The following is a 15,870-nucleotide window of genomic DNA, read 5'->3' as shown; positions in this document are numbered from 1 at the left end:
TTTGGACATAGACTTCCATCATAAATTATAGTCTTTGATCATAAACCTGTTATATTTGGCTTCAGTTTCTGGGGTTTGGGTATTTTTATCAACAGTGCCATTTTGTCAATTGTATGGAAAATAAGAATGACTCCACTAGATGGTGGCGTCAAAGTCCAAATAAGCATTTTGCCTGAACCACTGGCTGGTGAGGCTATTGTCAAAATAATTAGCATGTATTGTAAGAAAATTTCTTACCACTTTTTGACTAATTCAAAGCTCTACTTAAGCCATATAAAATACAAAGATCCCTAGGTTTTCGCAGTATCTGGCTAGTGTCTGGTGCCCACGATTTCTCCATGATGATTAAAACAAAAGAGTACCCTGTTTGCCACTCATTGTGGCAGATCATTTATTTCATGGTTGTATGTACGGCTGCACGATTTAGAAAAAAAAAACAATTGTGATGTTTCAGACCAGTATTGCGATTTTGATGCGATTTTCGATTTTTTTCTTAGCAACATTTTCTATGCTAGTTTTGTTTTTGTTAATATTCAACCATATTAAATGCTAAACCTAGAGAAAACAGCACCATTTTCTGGCGAGCTTTGTTGGGGTTACTTTCTGTTGACCATTTTTTACTTTTCAATTCCTCTATCAATAGAAGTACCTACTCACCTATGAAATACACTAGATAGCACTTCAATCGATGAAATAGTGGTCAAGACAATTTTTGAAATAAAACACCACAAAATAACATTCCAATTATTTATTTTGACATGTTGTCATCACCAAACAAAAACAAACGCTAACATAAATAACAATTTAAAAAATGAAATAATGAAAATCAAGAACATTTGCACAGGATACAAGAAAAAATGTAGACACTTAAAATAACCCACACCAAAAAAATAAACAACAACAAAAACAACAAAACGAAATTGTGCACACTATGCACACCATTTACCATTTACTATAAAAAGGCAAACATTGCACGCTTAAAATAATTCACATACCTTTAAGGCTGTAAACGTGACATGTCTGCAATTAGTATAATATGAAATTTACTAGGTGCGACTGCAGCATGTTTATCAGTGCAAGAAAGGTATTCAAATATGTATCCAAATCCACCACAAAAAGGTAAACATGGCACACTAAAATAGTCCACACTAAACTAAGTGAACATCTAACATAAACAATATTTGAAAAAAAAATATATATATATTTAAAAAATGTAAGAACATTTGCACACTATAAAAGGTAAAAATTGCACACAAAAAATAATCCACAGACTTTTAAAGCTGAATACGCGACATGTCTGCAATTAATGTAATATAACATTTTCTATGTGCTACTGCTGCATGTTCATCAGTGCAAAAACCATAGTTTAGTATTAATTCAAACCCACCTTTGATGCTAACATATTAACACTACTGCTACAACTATTTATTACTCTTAGGATAACATTTCACTTATTAACTTTCATAAATAACAGTGGTACCTCTAAACGATAATGCAGTTTTGGGGTTGGACACTATTAGACATTTTTAGCTAGAAAAAAAACATGTCCACCACTGCCGGTTTGAGACATGCGCAGTCACATGTATTGTAATTTGTGATAATTTTTTAAGGTGCTGGTGTCATGAACCAGAACGGTCTCTCGGATCCAATAGCGTTAGTTTCAGAGTTTTTATTTGAAAGAGTTGTTGGAATTGGCTTGGGACGTCGGCGCTTGTTGGTCGTCAGCCTCTTCGGGCGGAATGGCAGCTCTGTGACGGATAGACGGAAGGTGCAGCTTAGCAGGTAAGTCGATGGCCGGGGCGGGAGAGTAGGTCGCAAAACGTGGAACGGAAATAGGTCAAAAACGAGAGACAGGCATGAATCAGGCAAGAGGAGTCGTGGGTACCTTGTAGTCTGGCGAAGCACTCAGGGATACAAAGAGTATACCCGGACGTCCATCTCTGGACGCAGACCGCTTAAGTGGAGAACGTCAGCCAATCAGGAAGTGCGCTCCAGCGCGCCAAACGATTGCCCCTGGTGAATTCACTTAGGCAATCACGACAGCTGGTACGAATTACTTGTGTTTCCCCTGGACCTAGCGTTTAGGTGAAAGCAAATTCTGCAGCGGGTGTTTTTCTTCTACTTCCTCAAAACCAAAATAGGTCGAAACAAGTGATGTACCGCCCTTGTTTGGTGCAAGCTTTGATTCCTTCTCGTTTGTTGACTCTAGGACTATATTTACGGATTCCCCCATGACGACTCAATGAGCTTACACGATGGGTGTGGCATAGTGTGGTGCTTGCAAACGTTGAATCACCTTTATTGGTTGGTGCTGTTATTAAAATTTGCCTCTGATTGACCGGTGCTTTTAAAGCTCGAAAAGTAACAATTGTGGTTGGCCAAAACTCCATCACTCACAACAAAACCTTGAAAAAAACGCAGTGCTTTGTGGTTTCACGACCGCACTACGTCACATTGCTACGTTAATCGTGCAACCCTAGTTGTATGCTTGTCTGTGTTGTTGTAACCCGGCCGTGCTGCAATGGAGGGCACTCACAACTTACCTTGCAGTGCGCCCTATGTCGTGTTAAATACAAAAAAAACAGCTACAGAGACTGCGCCCTTTCACACGGTGCGCCCTATGGTCGTGAAAATAAGTTGCATAGATGATAGCGAGCATGGCGCGTTTTGCAAGACGCGAACAGAAAAAAACGTTCTTTATATTTTATATAGTGACAAAAAACAAACTTATGACGAGTTTTAGGCACAAATGTCTACGTATGCTTTATTTTTCCTCCTTTCGGTGGACGAGCAAACGTACAGCATTGTTGCTACATACCCCCGGCCGGCTCGGACCTGTGTGTTGCTTCCGAACTTGAACATCATTATGGGCTCACAGGCTTCTACGTTAGTACGTGGGGAGGAAATAGAGGAAACCTAGAAAGAAACGGTCGTTCCATTAGCCTGGACAAAGGCGAGAACAGCACTCTCAGTCGAGAAGACTTCCAGAGGATTCCAAAGTGGGCCATATACCCTCTGCGTGACTGCATCATCGACACCTTTCCAGAAAGAAAGTGTCCCTGGACCAGATCATTGAGGAGTGTTATTACCTCTTGGAAATCTTCAAGAGTTTCACAGGTTATAGCTAAAACTATTTTTATGCTTCTATCAAGAAAAAGGTTTGTTTGAGTTACATGCCCATATGTAACTCCCTCCTCTGTTTGATGGTGTTCAGCAGCAGGTACCAGGACCAAGACCCTGCCTTCACAGCCATGGTGTGGCGCATTAGCAGAAACCTTCAACTCTTGGGTACTCTGTCCATCCAGGTAGCCAGAAACCTCCCTTCCATTATAACTGGCACAGATCCAGACCAGATTAATGCATTGTGTTGCTTTCCAGTACATGTTTCTGTGGCTCGTCAAGTGGTTCTCAGGGGTAAGATAGGAGTGTCTCAGTCATACAGAGGCCAATCGGAAGAAGGCCATAGAACTCATCCAGAAGGAGACCCTCAACCCGCAATGCAGCCCAGGCTTTGTGGATGCCTTCCTGATCCGACAGCATCAAGAGGAGGTCCCACTACAATTCACTGTATCTTCTACGAAAAGAGTATTCCCCCATTAAAGCCAATTTCAGGTCTTCTATGTATGCAGGACCCAGGGGACATCGGTCACTTTCACAATTCAAACCTTAGGGAGACAGTCTGGAACCTGTTCGCTGCAGGCATAGATACTGCATCCCTCATACTTAGATGGACACTTCTCATCATGGGCAAATATCCCGACATACAAAGTAACAACAGTTGCCTACCACTGAAATTAAGTTTGGTTGGATTAAGTTATAAAGTGACACACATGCCAACCTCTCTTTATCTTTGTAAAATATTTGAAGTGTGAAAATTAGGTTAATAGCCATAAGTCATAATGATTGCGATCAAATGCAATTAACCTAATGTTAAAACTGTTGATGTCTAACTAGTTAAGGTAAAACTTAATAGATGACTGCATTTCATGTTCTTATTTTAAAATATCCATCTTAATCCGTTTTTTTTTTTTTGGGGTTCGGGTAACATGCGTAGGATTTTTCCCGCTTTGGTTGGTAGAGTTTCCAGTATGTGCTGTTACTCCTGAACTGTTTTCATTTTCAAAGTAAGAGCTCTTGTTAAGAAGATCACAGAAGGTAGGGCTTAAGATAACTGTGTCATTTATGTACGTCCTTAGTTATAATAAAACGTGTCTTAAGATATGAGTCACTATTTAAAATATGCATTTTTATTTTCAACCGAATAGATCAAATACATACCTAAATCATCAGGGATCGTTGTAGAATGAATTACAGTGTGTCAAACCGGTGGACAAGGTCCACGTGAAGCAGATGCGGGTGATCTAAGAACGTCAGGTCCTGGTAAAGGACAGTAAGAACTTGCCGTTCATTGACCCCGTCACCCACGAGACTCTGAGGCCGACAGACAACGTTCCAACGTCGATCCCTCAGAGGACCAGCAAGGATGTCACTTTCCAGGGTTATTTCATCAATAAGGTGGGCAACATTTCTTAAATAAATTGTCTTTACCTCAATACAGTAGTATCTCTACATACAAGCCTTATTCACTCTAGGATTGTGCTCGTGATTCAAATACTGTTACCACAAACTAATCCTTTCTGGCCTCCCAAAAGCATCAAGGTTAACCCTAAATAACCATAAAACACGTCTTTCTCCTCACTTAAAACATACTATAATAGTAGTTAAACATGACAATACAGTAATATGATAAATAAGACTATATCATCGAAAAAAAATTGTAGTTCATTATGAGCATGAGTCGGCGGTTACTAACAAGTGGAGGTTTCTTAGTACATAAAAGCAACCTTCTAAAACTACAGCATACTGGTTTTAATTTTCCTTTTTATTGAAAGAATCAAAGCACCACAAAATCTCCTCGGTGCTTTTTAACCTGAATTCACTACTTTCTCATGACAAACCACAGAGTTAGAGCCAGTCCTCCTCGTAAATTTCTCAAACCAGCCAAAGCTGCCCTTGAAATCCATCCAGTTGTTGCTTTTTGCGCCTTAAGTTGTACTGTAAGTCCCTGTAGATAGATTGCGGCTACTGCTCTCGTGTCGCCTGCAAGCTACTTGTCGCATATCCAAAAGTCTCTTCATTTCGTCATGAATAGTGGTTTGTAGAAGAACAGTCACGCCCCTGGTCGATTGAACAAATTCTCGTGTCTAGGGGTGCTTGTATATAGAGGTACGACTGTACTGTACTTGTTTACCTTTAACCCCCTGACCAATTTTAAGGGCACAACCGTGGTCCCCCTCCTGACGTCCTTCCTGTATGACAAGAGCGAGTGGGGGAAGCCAAACTTGTTCCATCCTCAACACTTACTGGACAAGGAAGTTCTTCAAGCCTGGCACCTTTTATGGCCTTCTCAGTAGGTGCGGGATTGGGAAGATTGTATTGTCTTCTGCAGTATCTGACTGATACAGAATTAACCTGCTGTTTGGACATATTTGAGGCAGGTCGCCAGGCTTGCTTGGACGAGGGCCTGGCCTGGATGGAGCTCTTCCTCTTCTTTGTGACCCTGCTGCAGAACTTTCGTTTCATGCTAGGGGTCTGTTAGGGTTAATATTTTCGTAGGTTAACCCCAAGTGATCAATAAGAGAGGCAAAATGTAGTTTTAGAATTTATTCACTGCGCAGTGAGGTAGACGAATACAAAAGGTCCTAGCGTCTCACGTGTTTCTCGTGGTGCAACCCGGTTTTGTTCAAAACGTGCGCATGCGCAGAAAGTATCAATGACGTCACACATACGTTTACGTTTGAAAGTTCGCACATGCGTAGTAATGACAAACGACGTCATATCCTTCGGTTCAAAAATAGTTACAAAGCAGAAAAACAAGTTGTAATATAAGTCAAGCACATCAGGATTATTTGTAACATAGAAGACAGAGAAATACACAATTAAATAAAAACGATTAGATTTGACATTTCCCCCCTGTTGTGGATTTCGAAGGATATCAGTGATAATACCAGAGATTTTCAAGTTAACACATTAAGAAAAACAACAGGTTAGTAGTTTCGTGGAGGGGCGAAAAACCTTCGTAAAGGAGAAAAATTCCCCTCCTCCCACCTCATTTTCGTGAGGTCGAGAGTGTTTCTTATGCTAGAAAACGTTGTAGTAATGTGCGATAGTTAACTATAAGAATCACAGATAAAACGAACAAAAACCATAATACAAAAACACAAAACAAAAAACCCTGCCTGTGCGTTGGTCTCCACAGGGCCTGAATGACTTGGTGAGCGGGACTCGATTAGCTTACCCACTCAGATGTTCGCGTGTGCAATAGAGAGGTTTCCCTTTGTTGGTAGGGATAAGTTCTTTTAGACAATGTTGTCTAAGTCCATTTAAATATGGTGTATGGGAATTGATACCAATAAAACAAAGCAGTCCGCAAAGTCCAAAATTTTCAACGTTACGCAAGAAGAAATTGTACCTTATCTTATTTCCTCCCTTAGTTGTTAGAATTCTCATTTTGGTACTTTTACGACCATTTCTCTAGATATCATTATAGAATATAATGCCTATTCTTTCGGAAGAATAGATTAGGGCACTATTGGCAGCTTTTGATGCAGTTTATCATCAGCATGGGCACCATAAGGATCCCCACACCTTTTATTACTAGCAAAATGTATATGGTCTTTAACGGTAGGACTTCTTTCCGACACTGCCGAAAGGACGAACATAGATGGCTGAAGTTGAGCGAGAGGTCTCAGCACCAGCATGTTCCCATTTTAGAGAACTAGATCTCTGGATGACTCCATAGCCCCCGGGGCCTTTGAGCGGCACGGTGACCTGCTGGGTCGAGGCCACGTGGCCATGAATAGACGCCGGGCGATCGTCACCTTTGCGTCGCTCCAGTTTGGTCTTGAGGGCAGAGTAGGACTCGGCGTGTGCAGGGTTATGAGTGAAGGACTGGGAGCGCTTCTTACGAAGGTTATCGTCGAAGAACTCGATGACGAAGGCCTGCTGGCTCAGGCGCTCGGGTGGACCCTGCTTGGAGGGGACTGTGAAGGGGGATGGGACCCAAGGGGGGCTTTGGCACGGGGGGCATTCTGGGGAACGGAGCGACCACCAGGGCTGTCTCATCAGGCTGGATTTACTTCTGTCCTTTGAGCGCCGGGTCCTCAGAGTTCCGTCGTCATGGTGATGACCTCCTGGCGTGATGATGTGTCGCTTGTAGATGAGATGACACCATCCAGTTGTCCACATTGGATTGCTCCTCTTTTCGGATCTGGCAAGTTAGCTTCTTCCCTGAGATGACAACAGCCTCCTGCGTCGAGGCGGACGTGTGTGGAGACACAGTTGATGGCGCGAGTGCTGGAACACTCCCCAGAGTCCTGACAGCTGCCCTTGGGAAGAAAAGTTAGGTTCGAAGCTCCCTGGGCAGACAGAACTCAGTCATCTGTTCAGCAGGGGTCACCATCCCCTGTATGGATGAGAGAAGCATAATGAATATCATAGAACTGAATATTCCGGGAAAGCTATAGATAGGAAAAAGGATAGTCAGGACTTAATTAAAAAAATTTTTATTAATAGAATGTACTATTCTTATTTCTTCCCCCCCCCTCTTGAGACTTCATGGCTCAAAGCTAATTAAAAAAAATTCATTTATAGATTTGTATATTTTCTCAAGTTGTCTTTATATTTATTTTAAGTGAAATCAAAATCCCCACTATAAGATGCCCTATCCATTTTGAGCGTTCTATCCCAAAATGCTAACTCGAAGATAAACAATTTATTTTTTAAATTGTCAGGTCTAAATTTCAAATTTTGCTTTTTCACTAAATCTAGTCACTGAATCAGTCTAACCATCATCCTTGTCAGAATCATTTACCTTGATTTGAGTGTTCTCTTTTGTAGATTGATCACATTTGAGAAAAAAATTTGTATGCACCTTTTATTTGCATTTTCTTTTGATTTTCAATGTGTTATTTTGCTGTTGGCCATTCCCCTCGAGGCAGATGACCAGGATAGATTGTTAAATTATCAATTTAACCCAAGAAAAGACGTTTCTATTGTTATGATTCACCCTTTGTTTTGCCTTTTGTAAAAATCATAACCTATGTATTATCTTTTCAGTAAGTAAATTTGTTCAAAATAACAGTATTTTGCAAAGAAAGCAGGTAATTCACGCTCAAAGTGAATGATTTTGCCAAAAATGAAAAATACCATCCCAAAATATTCTCAATGTGGGCGATTTTCTAATGGTGAATGGTTATTTAAATCGATTTTTGTTGATCAATTTGATAACCATTGTAAATTTGTTATATTACAACATTTCTTTTGTGTAATATTTTTCTATTCGTCCAAATTTCGTAATTTGAATCTCAAAAAAACGTTATATGGAGAGCATATTCAGAAGACAATTTTTCATCAATTTCGGAAAAAACGAGGTTTTAACTTATTTTTTACTGAATGTCTCAATTCTTCCCCCCTGAGTTAAAACCTAAGTTCCCAATCTTTGAATAGGAGTGAAATCAGACACATTTATAAATTTGCAAGATTAATTTATCAATCTTCCTCAAATACATTTACACTTTGTATTAACAAGACTCTATAAAACTTCAAGCAGACGTGTTCTTGAATGTTGTTGTCTTTCAGTCTTTTGATTTGCTTATTCCACATTTCATTCACCAGTTGAATGTTGCTTTTGGCCCATCAAAAATAGTTTTTCAAAAATGTGTCCATGTCAAACACAAAATGACTTTATTGACTTTTCTGTCAATTCCACTGGTAACGACTGCAGGAATCTCCTGTTAGCTGTCTGAAAAGCAGCTGGGATGTGCCCCCAACACTCCCATGATGTCGTTGTTGAGCGTAGTTGGGATGTGCTCCATCTCACTCCCTTGGCCTCGCTGTTGATAAGCGGCGCAGATAATGCATGACTGATGTCTTTGGCTCTTTCAGCAAATGATTTTTGTCCATGATTTCTTTTTGACAGGGTGGTATGTCCTTTGAAGAGTAAATGGACTTTCAAAAAGAGTCTTTTGGTGGAATTCAGACACTTAAGAGTCTCGCTAATTCCATTGTGTTTATGTAGTGGGATTTTTTAGTAAATTGGCCGCATTATTCAATGTCTTAAATTTTTCTCTAAATTTAAGTACTCGTAGACATTATCTTAGTTTAATCAATTTCTATCGATTTATTTCCCATGCAATTATTCTTAATTTAGCCCGAATTGTCTCGAAATCAACTAATCCGTTATTTCCTATGGCCCTCTTACAGATTGATCAGTTTCTCATTGTGTTCTAAAAATGCTCTTCCATAGAAACAGTTTCTTTTCAACTCAACCAAAAGTCAGCATTTGTTACACATTTGTTTATCATTTGTCAATTGTAACGCTCATTCTAAAAAAATTCAGTGTGTAATCAATTGTCCTCCCAATTTCCTTTTGGGCTAAATTTGTCAAAATTCCAAATTCTCACACTAAATATCAAAAATCTCAAAAGGTCTGAAAAAAAATTCTCAAAAATGCCAAATCGAACTTAATGTCATAAGTTTTCTAATTGTATTTTGTTCTCTCTGTAATCATAATCAATCTTTTGTTATTGATTCAATATAGAGCAATACATACCCGTCACTTATGAATTATCTTGTTGAGTGTATCTATTTTGTTTATTCATTATCTTTTATTCTGCGCAACAATCTTCGTTTCTACGCACTAGTCTTTGTTCTAAGCATCCTTTCAAGATCCCTTGTGATTACAGCTAAACAAATTAACGATTTGGTCCAACTATTGCTACTTGTTTCTCTTTTTCCTGTTTAAAAGAAAAAAAAAATAGATTTAGTGACTGAAATAGCTTCAGCTACGTTATGATTTCTAGTTTCCAAATGATTTCTAGTCTCCAATTCTTTTTGTGTTAATTTGTCGTCATTTACAAACTTCTTTCAAAATTTTGATTTGAAATGGTTCGAATTACCTATTCAGAGTAATCTATTATTGAATACGAGAACAACTAAGGAAATAACCTTCACATATTACGCCTCTTGAATTTGTCCATTTACGAACGAGAAGATGAACACTAAAATTATGGACGTTTTTTCCGTTCATCTTCATTGCTTTTTTCGTCCCTGCTTTATCAGGAGCAAAACTACATGTCTTAAAGTTATTACCCTTTGCTATTCGCATCTTCAACAAAAAGTGATTAGTTCGGTTACTCAAATATTCTTTTTAAACTATTCTGTATAGTTATCTTGTATTAAACACTCATTGTTTTCATTTCCCCACGTCATTTATGCTGGGGACGCAACCTTTTCCCTTAAATTGTCATTATCATTTAGTTACTCTTTAACAAAGATTTATCGCATTAAAACCTAATCGTTATTTTGTTATTTTCTGTACGAGTTTTTGTTATACGAGTTTTATTTCTCTGCACGCCGATCTTAGCTAACGAGATCTCATCGCTTCGAGATTACGTCATTGTTGTTGGTAATTCTTGTCGCGCGAAGGTCAGTCTTTTTATTAGACAAACGGCTTTTTTCCTTGTTCAATGCATCAAAGAGAGCTTGCTTTTACGGCTCATTTGGTTTGATGATTGATGTCACCAATTATGTACTACTAAGATGTTAAAGAGAGCACAGAAAGCAGAAAAGTGGAAAAAAAAGAAGACAAGCCTGTTATTTACAATTACCATCAACAAATGCAGAAAATAAATTAATAGTTCGATGATCAAAACTGAAAGAATACGCAGATATCTACTATATTTGTCACCCAGGGGTCATCAGCAATTGATTTTTGGAAAAAAATCAATATCCAAGTGCGAAAAAATTAAAATTAATTTTTTGGTTTTTTTTTTTCTTTTTCGGCAAGGCCAATTAATGGGTATTTATTGGATTTCTAGCCATTAATTAGTAATTTAATGGCATACTAGCCGTGTCAATATGGCCGAACAAACTGATCCCTCTAATCTAATCTAACCATTTTTTTTTCCTTCGGTCCCATAACCGTGCGAAGATTACAATCAATACAGCGTAGTAGTAGTGGTGTACAACGTGTGCGTATGTTCATCCACGACGTACGTGCTTGAGGCAAAACGCGAGCCAATCAACAAGCCCGATTTTGTCCCGACCAATAAAAAGCTGCTGTGCAACCACACTACGTACGTACAGCTACCATTCCATTAGTTTTTCGCAATCAATGGCATTAATTTTTCACCAATCATTTATTGCTGACCCCTGTTGTCACCGATTCATAAGTTCGATCTTCGTATCACTAAATTTCAGGGTTATTAGATCTCTCCCAAGATCTATAAATCTTTTAACAAGCTAGTACAGGGAATTCAAAATCCCTATTATATTATCATTATTGATAGTTCAGTATTAAAATTGTTTCATATATATATAATATATGTGTGTGTAGCACGGTGGCGCATTGGCCAGCACGTGTGCTGCATTACTAAGGACCTGGGAACAGGTGTGTGTGTTCCAAGTCAGCCACAGGGCTCTGGTGTGGAGCCTGCATGATCTCATTATTTCAGTCCGGCTATCCGGATTACTTACCTCATTCAAAAACATGCATTTCATGTGGACTGGCTGGTCCAAAGCTTCCCTACGTGTGAATAAGCTAGTGAATTGTCTATCTTTGTGTGCCCTGCAATTGGCTTGCAACCAGTTCAGGGTGCCCTCCAATCGCTGCTCGACGGTCGCTGTGATGGACTCCAACATTCTTGATACCCCATTGAGGACAAGCGGTGTAGCTGATGGGATGAGATCTACGCGTCATAGTTATGGTTCATACCGGCCGAATATGAACACAAAACTTTTCTGGTTCTCACCTGTAACACCTTTATTGATGACATATTCCTTTAATATCATAAAAATTTTTCACTTACCATTGCTCATCACATGTAATATCTTCATCATCGTTAATAGTGCTACCTTTCGCTGATCGCTCTTCCTCCCATTTTCTCCTCAGCGAGTTGTTGAGTCCAAATGAGACAAGAACCAAACTTCTAGAACTCAAAACATTGTTAGTGCAACACTTTTACTGTAAAATCAAACTTTACCTTAGATACTTTGCAGTGTTTTCACGATAGTTCCCCAACAATATTCTAGTCTATAATAATTCCCATTATGGCAACGAAATAGTGTAGTGTTCGATAGCATATCTATGTTCATTTGCCTTCAAATAGATTTTCATCCTTCAAATATTTTCCGTTAATTTGTATAGCTTATCTATAATAATACTGTCACATGTTTTGCACAATGCTGACAACTTTAAATTATGATGACTATTCACCAAATGCATATTACACAAACCTCAATTGCATGTAACGTCTTACATGCAATTAATTTTTTGTGCAAATATTGTATCAATTATAACTATAACCTTACCTTCTCTGCTCCTTTACCTTACTTTGTAGATGGATTGTAATGCCAATTTTCATTGTCAGTCACAATATGTTAACCCATTTCTAACTATATCGGTAAAGGTATATTCTTATTATAAATGGTTTGCATATATATAGTGTTTTTCAAGACTATGAGGAACTCCAAAAACACTAATGTGATGTTTTTCATACTTTTGTCTCAAGTTTTTCATATCCAATTTTCAGCGAATTATTTTTTTTCTTTAAATAACTTTTCCCTTTTACATTCCTTCTTTCTCTTACTTGTATTCCACTTGCTCTTTTCCTTAACGATTCACTTTCTTTACCCTTTTTTTTCACTTCCTTTTACCAACTCTTATCTACTTGCAATATCCTTTCTTTTTTTCTCGCTCTGATCAGTCCACATCTTGTGTCTCCATCCTTTCGTGAACTAATTCAGCCTTCAATCTGATCTTCGTGCCTACTTCCTTTAAAACCTTTCTTCAGAACTTCGAACTTTTACTGTCCATCTAATGAAATGAAATGCATTTATAAAGCTCTTTTCAAGTCTAGACTCCCCAAAGCGCTTTACATTGTGCTTCACATTTCCCAATAGCGGCCGTGCAGCCATGAAAGGCGCTAACCTGCTTATTGGGGGTATTAGGGGTTCAGTGTCTTACCCAAGTACATTTCGACATGTAACACGGAGGAGCCAGGATTCGAACTGCGATCTCTTGATCCCAAGACGAGTCCTCTACCTCCTGAGCCACTGCCGCCCCATCTAACAACTTCCTTACATGCTTTGCCAACAATACATTCCCTACATAACACTTTTTTCTTCTGCCCTTTCTAACACCCTTTTCAGGTTACCAGCCTAAATGATAAAAATGACGTGTATTGATCTACGAGTCATTTTATCATTTTTATTCCCCTCAATGAATTTTCTCTCCATATTCATTGAAAATAATTATTCGCTCTATTTCGATAATTTTGTACAAAACACCTTTTATCTCTATTGGTCTGACCCATTTTCTTCCTTTAACTAAAAAGAGAAAAACAAAAAAACAACAACCCTGGTTTTATAAAAAGAAAAAATTCATCGAATAAAAAAAAATTTTTTTTTTATTGTATTAATTTGGCAATAACTTCCCCCGTCTTTGCAGTCCTTAATTTTCTAATTTAGAACTGAAAACCGGAATATTCTATCTTTATTTTTGTTATTGTATCTTTGGTAAGTGTTATTCTGGCATTAACTTCTTTTAACGCATCTAAAATAACTCAAACATAAGTTTTCTAAACTTAGCACACCTAAATTTATCGTTTTCCAATTGAAAAAACAAAAAAAAATTCGGACCGAAAAAAATATTTTTTGGAACCCCTTAAGCCCGCAGGCGTTATGTTGAACACCCTTAGCGTCAAACGCCGATTTCCCAAAAAACGAACGTTTTCGATTCCTAACGCAGTGCTCTCTCGGTTCCACCCAAAAACAACATATTTTAAACGGTCTTACTGTTAAAAAACGACGTTTCTCTCGTTGCAATGTGCGCTTCGCTTCCCTTTTTTTTTTCTTTTGAAAATGCGCGCGCTTTCTCGTTTGCGGCACTTTTCTTCGTATTTTTCCATTTTTCTTTCTTTTCAGTTACGTGGGCTGATTAAAAAAACAGTACAAACAAACATAAAACAAGAAAAAAAAGAATACAGGAAAGACTACAAACATTTACACATTGAACAAACATAAAACATTTGACAAGACAGAGTGGGCCCACACAAAAAAATTAATTTTAAACCGTGTACACTTTTTAATTAAGCCATGCAGTTTACTTAAACTTTATTTTATATGACCACAGAGGGATCTGGTCCTTTGTTCCCCGACAAAGCAACCATGGAAAAAAGTGGGGGGTCGTTTCTGTACCCCTCCTCCGTATTTTTTTTTTTTAACATTTTTATTTTTTCTCTTTTTTCCATATCGTCCCAAACATGGGTTAGCATTGACATTTCCCGTCCCGAGGCAATCATCCATTCCGTCTCAAACAAAAAGTTTGAGTATTTAAAATACTTCGTATTTTATTCTGATGCCTTATGGGTATTTACTTAGCTAAGGTTTGTAATGGCTTCTCAAGCCCACATATGGCGCCCGTCTAACACTACGATCGCTCTTCTGGGTCATATTCTATTTTATCTTTCTATAAAAATGGCTTCGTTCTTAGAATTATTCCAAATTTTTATATTAAAATGCATCTCTTACCGACCACTTCATCCTGGTTCGTTGACGATGCCGCTGAGTTCGAAGTTGATCTCGAGAAAAAAGTTTCCTTTGTTCTAGACCACGTGGTAAACTGGATTGGTTTTTTTTTTTTTCGTTTTCAACTTCAAAATACTACGTATCATCCGGGTCTCGGCATCAAAAATGTTAGGGTTAATATTTTCGTAGGTTAACCCCAAGTGATCAATAAGAGAGGCAAAATGTAGTTTTAGAATTTATTCACTGCGCAGTGAGGTAGACGAATACAAAAGGTCCTAGCGTCTCACGTGTTTCTCGTGGTGCAACCCGGTTTTGTTCAAAACGTGCGCATGCGCAGAAAGTATCAATGACGTCACACATACGTTTACGTTTGAAAGTTCGCACATGCGTAGTAATGACAAACGACGTCATATCCTTCGGTTCAAAAATAGTTACAAAGCAGAAAAACAAGTTGTAATATAAGTCAAGCACATCAGGATTATTTGTAACATAGAAGACAGAGAAATACACAATTAAATAAAAACGATTAGATTTGACAGTCACCAAGGACCAATTAGACCTGAACCCTTTGGTTGGTAGCATGCTCAGTCCCGCCCCTCACAAACTTTGCGCTGTGCCCATTGATAGTTAGCCAGTGTTAGAATCTTTAAATACTGTATGTCATTACATAGGCAGCACGGCGGCGCAGTGGTTAGCGCATGTGCGGCACAGTTCATGTCTTGGGAACCTCCTGCGTGGGTTCAAATCCAGCTCCAGACTTCCTGTGTGGAGTTTGTATGTTCTCCCCGTGCTTGCGTGGGTTTCCTCCGGGCACTCCAGTTTCCTCCCACATTCCAAAAACATGCATGTCAGGTTAATTGACCGGTCCAAACTGTCCCTAGGTGTGAATGAGCGAGTGAGTTGTCTGTCCCCGTGTGCCCTGCGATTGGCTGGCAACCACTTCAGGGTGTCCCCTGCCCACTGCCCGATGATTGCTGGGATGGGCTCCAGCACCCCCGCGACCCTACTGAGGATAAGCGGTGTAGCTAATGAGATGAGATGAGATGTCATTACATGTATTGTCATAATTGTGGGACTTATCCAATGCTTTTCGGCCTTATTCTATGATTTATCACATAATTGATCATTTTATTCATATAGTTGTAATGAATCCACCTTTTCCATGTATTTGAGTGAAGTATTTTTCTTATTGTTGTGTTCATTTGACATTTCATTCAGTCGAAAAACTTTTGGTGGCATCGAGTGTGCTATCACCTAGCCTTTGAAAAAGACCAACAGAAC

The 15,870-nt window shown here is 38.7% G+C and overlaps 2 pseudogenes; both read left to right on the top strand.

Moving 5' to 3' along the window:
• Positions 1 to 126: 126 nt before the first annotated feature.
• Positions 127 to 4,166, top strand: LOC148346573 (cytochrome P450 2K4-like; annotated as a pseudogene).
• A 184-nt stretch (positions 4,167 to 4,350) lies between these two features.
• Positions 4,351 to 5,599, top strand: LOC148346572 (cytochrome P450 2K1-like; annotated as a pseudogene).
• Positions 5,600 to 15,870: the final 10,271 nt, after the last annotated feature.

This window comes from Urocampus carinirostris, chromosome 20 (genome assembly GCF_059441175.1).
Source record: "Urocampus carinirostris isolate Australia breed hairy pipefish chromosome 20, RoL_Ucar_1.0, whole genome shotgun sequence".
Classification (NCBI taxonomy): domain Eukaryota; kingdom Metazoa; phylum Chordata; class Actinopteri; order Syngnathiformes; family Syngnathidae; genus Urocampus; species Urocampus carinirostris.
Note: the sequence above shows the minus strand (reverse complement) of the source record. Positions and strands in the feature narration are given on the sequence as shown.